The 12,733-nt window shown below is 59.1% G+C and overlaps 1 non-coding gene across 1 annotated transcript; it reads left to right on the top strand.

Moving 5' to 3' along the window:
• Positions 1-3,488: 3,488 nt before the first annotated feature.
• tmem256 lies at positions 3,489-5,330 on the top strand. The gene is made up of 3 exons (XR_004221889.1): positions 3,489-3,704; positions 4,235-4,272; positions 5,229-5,330. It is a non-coding gene; the product is annotated as a transmembrane protein 256 (transcript).
• The last annotated feature ends 7,403 nt before the right edge of the window (positions 5,331-12,733 follow it).

The following is a 12,733-nucleotide window of genomic DNA, read 5'->3' as shown; positions in this document are numbered from 1 at the left end:
GAAGAGAGATTTACCCCCCCATTCTCCTGGCCCCTCTGAGCTTCCTTACCCCTCCCCCCCCATTCTCTGGCCCCTCTGAGCTTCTTAACCCCTCCCTCTCTCTGGCCCCTCTGAGCTTCCTTACCCTCCCATTCTCTGGCCCCTCTGAGCTTCCTTACCCCCCCCCCCATTCTCTGGCCTCTCTGAGCTTCCTTACCCCCCCATTCTCTGGCCCCTCTGAGCTTCCTTACCCCCCCCCCCCATTCTCTGGCCTCTCTGAGCTTCCTTACCCCCCCCATTCTCTGGCCCCTCTGAGCTTCCTTACCCCCCCCCCATTCATCTCTGGCCTCCTCTGAGCTTCCTTACCCCCCCCATTCTCTGGCCTCTCTGAGCTTCCTTACCCCCCCCCCATTCTCTGGCCCTGAGTTCCTTACCCCTCCCTCCTTCTCTGGCCCTCTGAGCTTCCTTACCCCCCCCCCCCAATTCTCTGGCTCCTCTGAGCTTCCTTACCCCCCCCCCATTCTCTGGCCTCTCTGAGCTTCCTTACCCCCCCCCCATTCTCTGGCCTCTCTGAGCTTCCTTACCCCCTGACCCCGCCCATTCTCTGGCCCTCTGAGCTTCTTCGCACTCCCTCCTTGTCCTGTCGGCCTTTGGCTTTTTACCGTGCTCCCCCCCCCCATTCTCTGGCCCCTCTGAGCTTCCTTCCCCTCCCCTCCCTCTCTGGTGCCCCTCTGAGCTTCCTTACCCCCTCCCCTCCTGTCGCGTTCTGGCCCCTCTGAGCTTTCTTACCCCGCCGCCCCATTCCTCTGGCCTCTCTGAGCTTCCTTACCCCCCCACTCCCTCTCTGGCCCTCTGAGTTCCTTACCTACCCCCCCCCTTCATTCTTCTGGCCCCTCTGAGCTTCCTTACCCCCCCTCTCTCTGCCCTCTGAGCTTCGCTTACGTCCCCCCCCCATTCTCTGGCCCTCTCTGAGCTTCTCTTTACCCCCCCATTCTCTGTCCGCCCGCTCTGAGCTTCCTTAACTGCCCCCCCCCCCATTCTCTGGCCCCTCTGAGCTTTCTTACCCACGCCTTTCTCTGGCCCTCTGAGCTTCCTTAACCCCTCCCATTCTCTGGCCCCTCTGAGCTTCCTTACCCCCCCCATTCTCTCGTGCCCCTCTGAGCTTCCTTACCGCCCCCATTCTCTGGCCCCTTGAGCTTCCTTTACCCCCCCCCCATTCTCTGGCCCCTCTGAGCTTCCTTACCGCACTCCAGCCCCATCCTGGCCCTCTAGATGTCCGCCCTGCCCCCCCCCATTCTCTGGCCCCTCTGAGCTTCCTTACCCCCCCCCATTCTCTGGCCCCTCTGAGCTTCCTTACCCCCCCCCCAACTTCTTCTGGCCCCTCTAGCTTCCTTCCCTCCCCCCCCATTCTCTGGCCCTCTGAGCTTCCTTACCCCCCCCCATTCTCTGGCCCCTCTGAGCTTCCTTACCCCCCACCCGATTCTCTGGCCCCTCTGAGCTTCTTACCCCCCCATTCTCTGTCCCCTCTGAGCTTCCTTACCCCCCATTCTCTGGCCCTCTGAGCTTCTTACCCCCCCCCCATTCTCTGGCCCCTCTGAGCTTCCTTACCCCCCCCCCCATTCTCTGGCCCCTCTGAGCTTCCTTACCCCCCCCATTCTCTTGCCCCCTCTGAGCTTCCTTACCCCCCCCCCCATTCTCTGGCCCCTCTGAGCTCCTTACCCCCCCCCCCCATTCTCTGGCCCCTCTGAGCTTCCTTACCCCCCCCCCCCATTTCTCTGGCCCCTCTGAGCTTCCTTACCCCCCCATTCTCTGGCCCCTCTGAGCTTCCCTTACCCCCCCCCCCATTCTCTGGCCCCTCTGAGCTTCCTTACCCCCCCCCCATTCTCTGGCCCCTCTGAGCTTCCTTACCCCCCCCCATTCTCTGGCCCCTCTGAGCTTCCTTACCCCCCCCCATTCTCTGGCCCCTCCTGAGCTTCCTTACCCCCCCCCCCCATTCTCTGGCCCCTCTGAGCTTCCTTACCCCCCCCCCCCCATTCTCTGGCCCCTCTGAGCTTCCTTACCCCTCCCCATTCTCTGGCCCCTCTGAGCTTCCTTACCCCCCCCCCCATTCTCTGGCCCCTCTGAGCTTCCTTACCCCCCCCCCCCCATTCTCTGGCCCCTCTGAGCTTCCTTACCCCCCCCCCCATTCTCTGGCCCCTCTCAGCTTTCCTTACCCCCCTTCCCCCCATTCTCTGGCCCTCTGAGCTTCCTTACCCCCCCCATCTCTGGCCCCTCTGAGCTTCCTTACCCCCCCCCCATTCTCTGGCCCCTCTGAGCTTCCTTACCCCCCCCCCCATTCTCTGGCCCCTCTGAGCTTCCTTACCCCCCCCCCCCCATTCTCTGGCCCCTCTGAGCTTCCTTACCCCCCCCCCCCCCATTCTCTGGCCCCTCTGAGCTTCCTTACCCCCCCCACCCCCCATTCTCTGGCCCCTCTGAGCTTCCTTACCCCTCCCATTCTCTGGCCCCTCTGAGCTTCCCTTCCCCCCCCCCCATTCTCTGGCCCCTCTGAGCTTCCTTACCCCTCCCATTCTCTGGCCCCTCTGAGCTTCCTTACCCCCCCCCCATTCTCTGGCCCCTCTGAGCTTCCTTACCCCCCCCCCCATTCTCTGGCCCCTCTGAGCTTCCTTACCCCCCCCCATTCTCTGGCCCTCTGAGCTTCCTTACCCCCCCCCCCCATTCCTGTGCCCCTCTGAGCTTCCTTACCCCCCCCCCCCCCATTCTCTGGCCCCTCTGAGCTTCCTTACCCCCCCCCCCCATTCTCTGGCCCCTCTGAGCTTCCTTACCCCCCCCCCCCCCATTCTCTGGCCCCTCTGAGCTTCCTTACCCCCCCCCCCCCCCCATTCTCTGGCCCCTCTGAGCTTCCTTACCCCTCCCATTCTCTTGGCCCCTGCCTGCAGCTTCCTTACCCCCCCCCCCCATTCTCTGGCCCCTCTGAGCTTCCTTACCCCTCCCATTCTCTGGCCCCTCTGAGCTTCCTTACCCCCCCCCCCCATTCTCTGGCCCCTCTGAGCTTCCTTACCCCCCATCTGCTCCCATTTTCCCTTTTCTGGCCCCTCTGAGCTTCCTTACCCCCCCATTCTCTGGCCCCTCTGAGCTTCCTTACCCCCCCCCCCCCCCCCCCCCCCCCATTCTCTGGCCCCTCTGAGCTTCCTTACCCCTCCCATTCTCTGGCCCCTCTGAGCTTCCTTACCCCCCCCCTCCCCATTCTCTGGCCCCCTGAGCTTCCTTACCCCTCCCATTCTCTGGCCCCCCTGAGCTTCCTTACCCCTCCCATTCTCTGGCCCCTCTGAGCTTCCTTACCCCCCCCCCCATTCTCTGGCCCCTCTGAGCTTCCTTACCCCCCCATTCTCTGGCCCCTCTGAGCTTCCTTACCCCCCCCATTCTCTGGCCCCTCTGAGCTTCCTTACCCCTCCCATTCTCTGGCCCCTCTGAGCTTCCTTACCCCCCCCTCCCATTCTCTGGCCCCCCTGAGCTTCCTTACCCCTCCCATTCTCTGGCCCCTCTGAGCTTCCTTACCCCTCCCATTCTGTTGCGCCTGGGGCCGGCAGTGCTGCCCATGAGAGGGTAACTGATCCCTTTCGGGGCATTAGTGACACTCAGTGACTTGGCCGGAAAGCAAGTTTGTGCTGCAGTTCTGTTGCTGGTCACATAACCCCCAGCAGCTCCTTGTTGCCCCCCACCCTCAGGTGATGCCGCTGCTGCAGTTACAGGGTCCAGTAATGGCTTTTTACCATTATATGTGCTTCTGCCCCCCCCCCCCCCCGTTATCCAGTTCTGTTCCCCCTGCCCTTTCTGTGCTGTAATGATAGTTATGGCGTCTCCCTGAGACCCCCCCCCCCCCCTGTATTCAGCCTGCCCCGCAGCACTTTACTGGAGGGGTGCCAGTAGTATTAATGCCTGTGGGTGCCGCACCATCTATTCATCCCCCACCCCCAGTCTGCCATTCAGTAAATGCCCAACAGAACCCCCAGCACTGATCATTAGCCCTCCTGTGTGCAGTCTCACCCAATGTACTGAAGCACTGAGCAGGTACCCCACCTGGTGGCCAGCCTTTGCTACTGCATGGGGCCAGCTTCCTGCAGTCGTTCCCAGAGCTGGGCCTATATCTGCCCCCCCATGGGAGCCCCTACTTGTGCCATAACATTTATATATGGCCCCTCCCCACCTGTGCCCCCTCCCCACCTGTGCCCCTCACCTGTCTCTCTCTCTCGTGCAGGTCTCAGGACGAGCGACCGGGACGATTACCTTAAAGAGGTGAATAATCACATGTGCTGCTGCCCTGGCTCGGGGTGTAATGCTGGGCCTGTGTGCCAAGGGGGCAAGTAGCCAGATGGCAAGTGCATATCATTGTTTTAGCCATTAATTAATCCATCCAGAATGTGGCACCTTGCAGTAGGATCTGGGCAAACTGGCACTCGGGGCGGGTAAGCTTTAGTTCTGATAAATATAAAATTATATATAAACCTTTAATGGGTCTGGGGAAAGGCTGGCCCAGTTGGGATTGGTTACACTGGGGAAGGGGCAGTTAAGGGGGGGTCACTATATATAAATATATAAGGGGGGGCAGTAATGAAATAGAGAAAGTACAGGGAAGAGCGACTAAGCTGATAAAGGGAATGGGCTCAGTTATGGGGAAAGGCTGGCCCAGTTGGGATTGGTTACACTGGGGGGGGGGGGGCAGTTAAGGGGGGTAAGATCACTATATATAAATATATAAGGGGGGGGCAGTAATGAAATAGAGAAAGTACAGGGAAGAGCGACTAAGCTGATAAAGGGAATGGGCTCAGTTATGGGGAAAGGCTGGCCCAGTTGGGATTGGTTACACTGGGGAAGGGGCAGTTAAGGGGGGGTCACTATATATAAATATATAAGGGGGGGCAGTAATGAAATAGAGAAAGTACAGGGAAGAGCGACTAAGCTGATAAAGGGAATGGGCTCAGTTATGGGGAAAGGCTGGCCCAGTTGGGATTGGTTACACTGGGGGGGGGGCAGTTAAGGGGGTATCTGCCACGCTGCCTTCTGATTGGAGGATGGGAGAGGGCAGGGTGAGCAGGTGAATACTGGGCAGTGCCATCTCCTGACAGGAAAGTGAGTGCCGGGCCATGTGACCCCTGGGGCGGGCTGTACCAATTGGGGGGGGGGGGGGGAGTGAGCCCCTCTAGATGTAGGAATGGATTCTCCCCGCTGACCCGTCTCCCTGTCTCTCCCAGCTCTACGCAACTGGCAATCACTACCATTTCCTGCACAGCCTGGCACTACTGGCAGTGCCACACTGCCGCCGCCCCCTGCTGGTAAGTTTACTTGGATGGGTTGAACCCTATGTAACTACCTGCACACACGGGGGGGCTCTGCTGGGGGATAGAGGGGGGGCACTTTCACTATAAAGGTTTTTCATTCATCCGGGTCACGGGGTTCTGGGGGAAGTAAATGTGGGGCGACTGGACCTGCTGAGCGATCACTGGTAAGCAAATCTTGCTGTGACCAAAAACCCTTATACTGCCCCCATGTTTAGCCAGTGCATGATCTAGCCAAGATGGTGGCAGCCCATTGTTCTGTTTTCCCGCCGAAAGGGTTTTAAACAAAGAAGCTCCCAGAAGTCCCCTCCAGAGGAGCTGGGCAAGTCCCTCCTAGGTTAAACCCCTCCCCTAATGATGCTGCAGGGGACCCTGCCAATTGGAGCTGCTAGGGTTGGGTTAAGCAGAAGCAGGGTCAGCCTCCTAACCAATCAATCCGAGGGGGTGTGGAAAAGAGGGGAGGTACCAGCAGCAGGGTAGAAAACCCAGAGGTTGTGGGTGGAGAAGGAGCTTTTTGTTGATCTGGGTGTAACCTCGCTACGGCAGGACACCCTCCCCTGCGGTTCCTTGGGATCCATCCTAGCTGTGACAGGACACCCTCCCCTGCGGTTCCTTGGGATCCACCCTAGCTGTAACAGGACACCCTCCCCTGCGGTTCCTTAGGATCCATCCTAGCTGTAACAGGACACCCTCCCCTGCGGTTCCTTGGGATCCACCCTAGCTCAGGCAGGAAGATTCCCTCCAACTGGATTACCCTAACCCCTGTGGAAGGACTGTTTGCCCCTGGAACCAAGGTAGTGTGTTTCTGTGGAACTACCCAAAAAGGAACTTTGCTTATTCCCATTGGAACTGCCTGGGGAGGCTACCCAGGTAATTGTGACTGTCTGGGTGGGACACCTTTGTGTATTGGGGGTTGGGCTGGGAGACTCGGCCTTTGTTCCCTGGAGACTGTGCAGAGGGGGGTTGCCCTGAAGACTCCCTGTAGGAGGATTGATGTGATTGGGACTTGTGGACCTTCCATGCGTATTGCCCTTTCCCTGTTTATCTACATTTGGTTGTAATAAACCCCTGTGAAACAACCCCTGTGGCACGTGTGGTATTTCCCTGATTGTGCTAGCGGCTCATACGTCATACGTTGTGTGACATTCCCTGTAGCTTGGCGGAATGGCACGGCCAATGGGAGAGGCTGAATTTCTGTGACTATAGCACCTTTGTGGGTAACCCAGAGGGGGAATTCCATACCCTCTATGCACAGCGCTTCTTTTATATAGGAATGAATGATACAGAGGAACGGAGGGACTGGCTTGCTGACCTGGTGTATCAGGAACTGGAATTGATAAAAGAGTATGGAAGTATCCAGGAATTGGAAAACCAACGCAAGGAAGCACTGAGGGTATGTGCACCATCTTTTTGTGGTTTTCAGCAGGCACAGCCATGTCTTGGTACTGTAGGTCCAAAAGACTTTCACTTACCCCCCAGTACAGTCAGTGCCGGGGTGGGGGAGGAACAAAAAGCTTCCCAAACAACTTTATTTTGGAAGAGAGATTTACCCCCCATTCTCTCTGGCCCCTCTGAGCTTCCTTACCCCTCCCCCCCCATTCTCTGGCCCCTCTGAGCTTCCTTAACCCCTCCCTCTCTCTGGCCCCTCTGAGCTTCCTTACCCTCCCATTCTCTGGCCCCTCTGAGCTTCCTTACCCCCCCCCCATTCTCTGGCCTCTCTGAGCTTCCTTACCCCCCCATTCTCTGGCCCCTCTGAGCTTCCTTACCCCCCCCCCCCCATTCTCTGGCCTCTCTGAGCTTCCTTACCCCCCCATTCTCTGGCCCCTCTGAGCTTCCTTACCCCCCCCCCATTCATCCTGGCCTCATCTGAGCTTCCTTACCCCCCCATTCTCTGGCCTCTCTGAGCTTCCTTACCCCCCCCCCCATTCTCTGGCCCTCGAGCTTCCTTACCCCTCCCTCCTTCTCTGGCCCTCTGAGCTTCCTTACCCCCCCCCCCCAATTCTCTGGCTCCTCTGAGCTTCTATACCCCCCCGCCCATTCTCTGGCCTCTCTGAGCTTCTTACCCCCCCCCCATTCTCTGGCCTCTCTGAGCTTCCTTACCCCCTGAACCCCGCCCATTCTCTGGCCCTCTGAGCTTCTTCGCACTCTCCCCTTCCTGCGGCCTTGTTTTTTACCTTCTCCCCCCCCCCATTCTCTGGCCCCTCTGAGCTTCCTTCCCCTCCCCTCCTTCTGGTGGCCCGCTCTGAGCTTCCTTACCCCCTCCCCTCCTTCGCTTCTGGCCCCTCTGAGCTTTCTTACCCCGCCCCCCATTCTCTGGCCCTCTGAGCTTCCTTACCCCCCCTCCTCTCTGGCCCTCTGAGTTCCTTACCTACCCCCCCCCTTCATCTCTTCTGGCCCCTCTGAGCTTCCTTACCGCCCCCTCTCTCTGCCCTCTGAGCTTCCTTACTCCCCCCCCCATTCTCTGGCCCTCTCTGAGCTTCTCTTTACCCCCCCATTCTCTGTCCGCCCGCTCTGAGCTTCCTTACTCCCCCGTCCCCCATTCTCTGGCCGCCTCTGAGCTTTCTTACCCACGCCATTTCTCTGGGCCCTCTGAGCTCTTAACCCCCGGCCATTCTCTGGCCCCTCTGAGCTTCCTTACCCCCCCCATTCTCTCGTCCCCTCTGAGCTTCCTTACCGCCCCCATTCTCTGGCCCCTTGAGCTTCCTTTACTCCCCCCCCCATTCTCTGGCCCCTCTGAGCTTCCTTACCGCCTCCAGCCCCATCCTGCCCTCTGATGTCCCCCTGCCCCCCCTCCATTTCTCTGGCCCCTCTGAGCTTCCTAACCATTCCTAGCCCCCCCCCATTCTCTGGCCTCCTCTGAGCTTCCCTTACCCCCCGCCCCATTCTTCCTGGCCCCTCCTAGCTTCCTTCCCTTCCCCCCCCATTCTCTGGCCCCTCTCGAGCTTCCTTACCCGCCCCCCCCATTCTCTGGCCCCTCTGAGCTTCCTTACCCCCCCACCCGATTCTCTGGCCCCTCTGAGCTTCCTTACCCCCACATTTCTCTGTCCCCTCTGAGCTTCCTTACCCCCCCCATTCTCTGGCCCTCTGAGCTTCTTACCCCCCCCCCATTCTCTGGCCCCTCTGAGCTTCCTTACCGCCCCCCCATTCTCTGGCCCCTCTGAGCTTCCTTACCCCCCCATTCTCTTGGCCCCTGGCTCTCAGCTTCCTTACCCCCCCCCCATTCTCTGGCCCCTCTGAGCTTCCTTACCCCCCCCCCATTCTCTGGCCCTCTGGCTTCCTTACCGGCCCCCCCCCCATTTCTCTGGCCCCTCTGAGCTTCCTTACCCCCCCATTCTCTGGCCCTCTCTGAGCTTCCCTTACCCCCCCCACCCCCATTCTCTGGCCCCTCTGAGCTTTCCTTACCCCGCCCCCCCCCCATTCTCTGGCCCCTCTGAGCTTCCTTCCCCCCCCCCATTCTCTGGCCCCTCTGAGCTTCCTTACCCCCCCCCATTCTCTGGCCCCCTCCTAGCTTCTCCTTACCCGCCCCCCCCCCCATTCTCTGGCCCCTCTGAGCTTCCTTACCCCCCCATTCTCTTGCCCTCTGAGCTCCTTACCCCCCGCCATTCTCTGGCCCTCTGAGCTTCCTTACCCCCCCCCATTCTCTGGCCCCTCTGAGCTTCCTTACCCCCCCCCCCCCATTCTCTGGCCCCTCTGAGCCTTCCTTACCCCCCCCCCCATTCTCTGGCCCTCTCTGAGCTTTCCTTACCCCCCCCCCCCCCATTCTCTGGCCCCTCTGAGCTTCCTTACCCCCCCCATTCTCTGGCCCCTCTGAGCTTCCTTACCCCCCCCCCATTCTCTGGCCCCTCTGAGCTTCCTTACCCCCCCCCCATTCTCTGGCCCCTCTGAGCTTCCTTACCCCCCCCCCCCCATTCTCTGGCCCCTCTGAGCTTCCTTACCCCCCCCCCCCATTCTCTGGCCCCTCTGAGCTTCCTTACCCCCCCCCCCCCATTCTCTGGCCCCTCTGAGCTTCCTTACCCCCCCCCATTCTCTGGCCCTCTGAGCTTCCCTTCCCCCCCCCCCATTCTCTGGCCCCTCTGAGCTTCCTTACCCCTCCCATTCTCTGGCCCCTCTGAGCTTCCTTACCCCCCCCCCATTTCTCGTGGCCCCTCTGAGCTTCCTTACCCCCCCCCCCAATTCTCTGGCCCCTCTGAGCTTCCTTACCCCCCCCCATTTCTCTGGCCCTCTGAGCTTCCTTACCCCCCCCCCCCATTCCTGTGCCCCTCTGAGCTTCCTTACCCCCCCCCCCCCCATTCTCTGGCCCTCTGAGCTTCCTTACCCCCCCCCCATTCTCTGGCCCCTCTGAGCTTCCTTACCCCCCCCCCCCCCATTCTCTGGCCCTCTGAGCTTCCTTACCCCCCCCCCCCCCATTCTCTGGCCGCCTCTGAGCTTCTTACCCCCCATTCTCTTGGCCCCTGCCTGCAGCTTCCTTACCCCCCCCCCCCATTCTCTGGCCCTCTGAGCTTCCCTTACCCTCCCCATTCTCTGGCCCCTCTGAGCTTCCTTACCCCCCCCCCCCATTCTCTGGCCCCTCTGAGCTTCCTTACCCCCATCTGCTCCCTTTTTCCCTTTTCTGGGGCCCCTTCTCGAGCTTCCTTACCCCCCCATTCTCTGGCCCTCTGAGCTTCCTTACCCCCCCCCCCCCCCCATTCTCTGGCCCCTCTGAGCTTCCTACCCCCCATTCTCTGGCCCCTCTGAGCTTCCTTACCCCCCCCCCCATTCTCTGGCCCCCCTGAGCTTCCTTACCCCGTCCATTCTCTGGCCCCCTGAGCTTCTTACCCCTCCCTATTCTCTGGCCCTCTGAGCTTCCTTACCCCCCCCCCATTCTCTGGCCCCTCTGAGCTTCCTTACCCCCCATTCTCTGGCCCCTCTGAGCTTCCTTACCCCCCCCATTCTCTGGCCCCTCTGAGCTTCCTTACCCCTCCCCATTCTCTGGGCCCTCTGAGCTTCCTTACCCCCCTCCCATTCTCTGGGCCCCCCTGAGCTTCCTTACCCTCCCATTCTCGTGGCCCCTCTGAGCTTACCCTTACCCCCTCCCATTCTGTGCGCCTGGGGCCGGGCAGTGCTGCCCCATGAGAGGGTAACTGACTCCTTTCGGGGCCTTAGTGACACTCAGTGACTTGGCCGGAAAGCAAGTTTGTGCTGCAGTTCTGTTGCTGGTCACATAACCCCCAGCAGTCCTGTTTGCCCCCCACCCTCAGGTGATGCCGCTGCTGCAGTTACAGGGTCCGTAATGGCTTTTTACCATTATATGTGCTTCTGCCCCCCCCCCCCCCCGTTATCCAGTTCTGTTCCCCCTGCCCTTTCTGTGCTGTAATGATAGTTATGGCGTCTCCCTGAGACCCCCCCCCCCCTGTATTCAGCCTGCCCCGCAGCACTTTACTGGAGGGGTGCCAGTAGTATTAATGCCTGTGGGTGCCGCACCATCTATTCATCCCCCACCCCAGTCTGCCATTCAGTAAATGCCAACAGAACCCAGCACTGATCATTAGCCCTCCTGTGTGCAGTCTCACCCAATGTACTGAAGCACTGAGCAGGTACCCCACCTGGTGGCCAGCCTTTGCTACTGCATGGGCCAGCTTCCTGCAGTCGTTCCCAGAGCTGGGCCTATATCTGCCCCCCATGGGAGCCCCTACTTGTGCCATAACATTTATATATGGCCCTCCCACCTGTGCCCCTCCCCACTCTGTGCCCTCACCTGTCTCTCTCTCTCGTGCAGGTCTCAGGACGAGCGAACCGGGACGATTACCTTAAAGAGGTGAATAATCACATGTGCTGCTGCCCTGGCTCGGGGTGTAATGCTGGGCCTGTGTGCCAAGGGGGAAGTAGCCAGATGGCAAGTGCATATCATTGTTTTAGCCATTAATTAATCCATCCAGAATGTGGCACTTGCAGTAGGATCTGGGCAAACTGGCACTCGGGGCGGGTAAGCTTTAGTTCTGATAAATATAAAATTATATATAAACCTTTAATGGGTCTGGGGAAAGGCTGGCCCAGTTGGGATTGGTTACACTGGGGAAGGGGCAGTTAAGGGGGGGTCACTATATATAAATATATAAGGGGGGGCAGTAAATGAAATAGAGAAAGTACAGGGAAGAGCGACTAAGCTGATAAAGGGAATGGGCTCAGTTATGGGGAAAGGCTGGCCCAGTTGGGATTGGTTACACTGGGGGGGGGGGGGCAGTTAAGGGGGGTAAGATCACTATATATAAATATATAAGGGGGGGGGCAGTAATGAAATAGAGAAAGTACAGGGAAGAGCGACTAAGCTGATAAAGGGAATGGCTCAGTTATGGGGAAAGGCTGGCCCAGTTGGGATTGGTTACACTGGGGAAGGGGCAGTTAAGGGGGGGTCACTATATATAAATATATAAGGGGGGGCAGTAATGAAATAGAGAAAGTACAGGGAAGAGCGACTAAGCTGATAAAGGGAATGGGCTCAGTTATGGGGAAAGGCTGGCCCAGTTGGGATTGGTTACACTGGGGGGGGGCAGTTAAGGGGGTATCTGCCACGCTGCCTTCTGATTGGAGGATGGGAGAGGGCAGGGTGAGCAGGTGAATACTGGGCAGTGGCCATCTCCTGACAGGAAAGTGAGTGCCGGGCCATGTGACCCCTGGGGCGGGCTGTACCAATTGGGGGGGGGGGGGGAGTGAGCCCCTCTAGATGTAGGAATGGATTCTCCCCGCTGACCCCGTCTCCCTGTCTCTCCCAGCTCTACGCAACTGGCAATCACTACCATTTCCTGCACAGCCTGGCACTACTGGCAGTGCCACACTGCGCCGCCCCTGCTGGTAAGTTTACTTGGATGGGTTGAACCCTATGTAACTACCTGCACACACGGGGGGCTCTGCTGGGGATAGAGGGGGGCACTTTCACTATAAAGGTTTTTCATTCATCCGGGTCACGGGGTTCTGGGGGAAGTAAATGTGGGGCGACTGGACCTGCTGAGCGATCACTGGTAAGCAAATCTTGCTGTGACCAAAAACCCTTATACTGCCCCCATGTTTAGCCAGTGCATGATCTAGCCAAGATGGTGGCAGCCCATTGTTCTGTTTTCCCGCCGAAAGGGTTTTAAACAAAGAAGCTCCCAGAAGTCCCCTCCAGAGGAGCTGGGCAAGTCCCTCCTAGGTTAAACCCCTCCCCTAATGATGCTGCAGGGGACCCTGCCAATTGGAGCTGCTAGGGTTGGGTTAAGCAGAAGCAGGGTCAGCCTCCTAACCAATCAATCCGAGGGGGTGTGGAAAAGAGGGAGGTACCGACAGCAGGGTAGAAAACCCAGAGGTTGTGGGTGGAGAAGGAGCTTTTTGTTGATCTGAGAGAGATTATAGGAATGGGCTGCTTGTACCTCTAGTAAATACCCAGTGTAACTGTATAGGGAAAGGGC

This window comes from Xenopus tropicalis, chromosome 3 (genome assembly GCF_000004195.4).
Source record: "Xenopus tropicalis strain Nigerian chromosome 3, UCB_Xtro_10.0, whole genome shotgun sequence".
Taxonomy (NCBI): domain Eukaryota; kingdom Metazoa; phylum Chordata; class Amphibia; order Anura; family Pipidae; genus Xenopus; species Xenopus tropicalis.
Note: the sequence above shows the minus strand (reverse complement) of the source record. Positions and strands in the feature narration are given on the sequence as shown.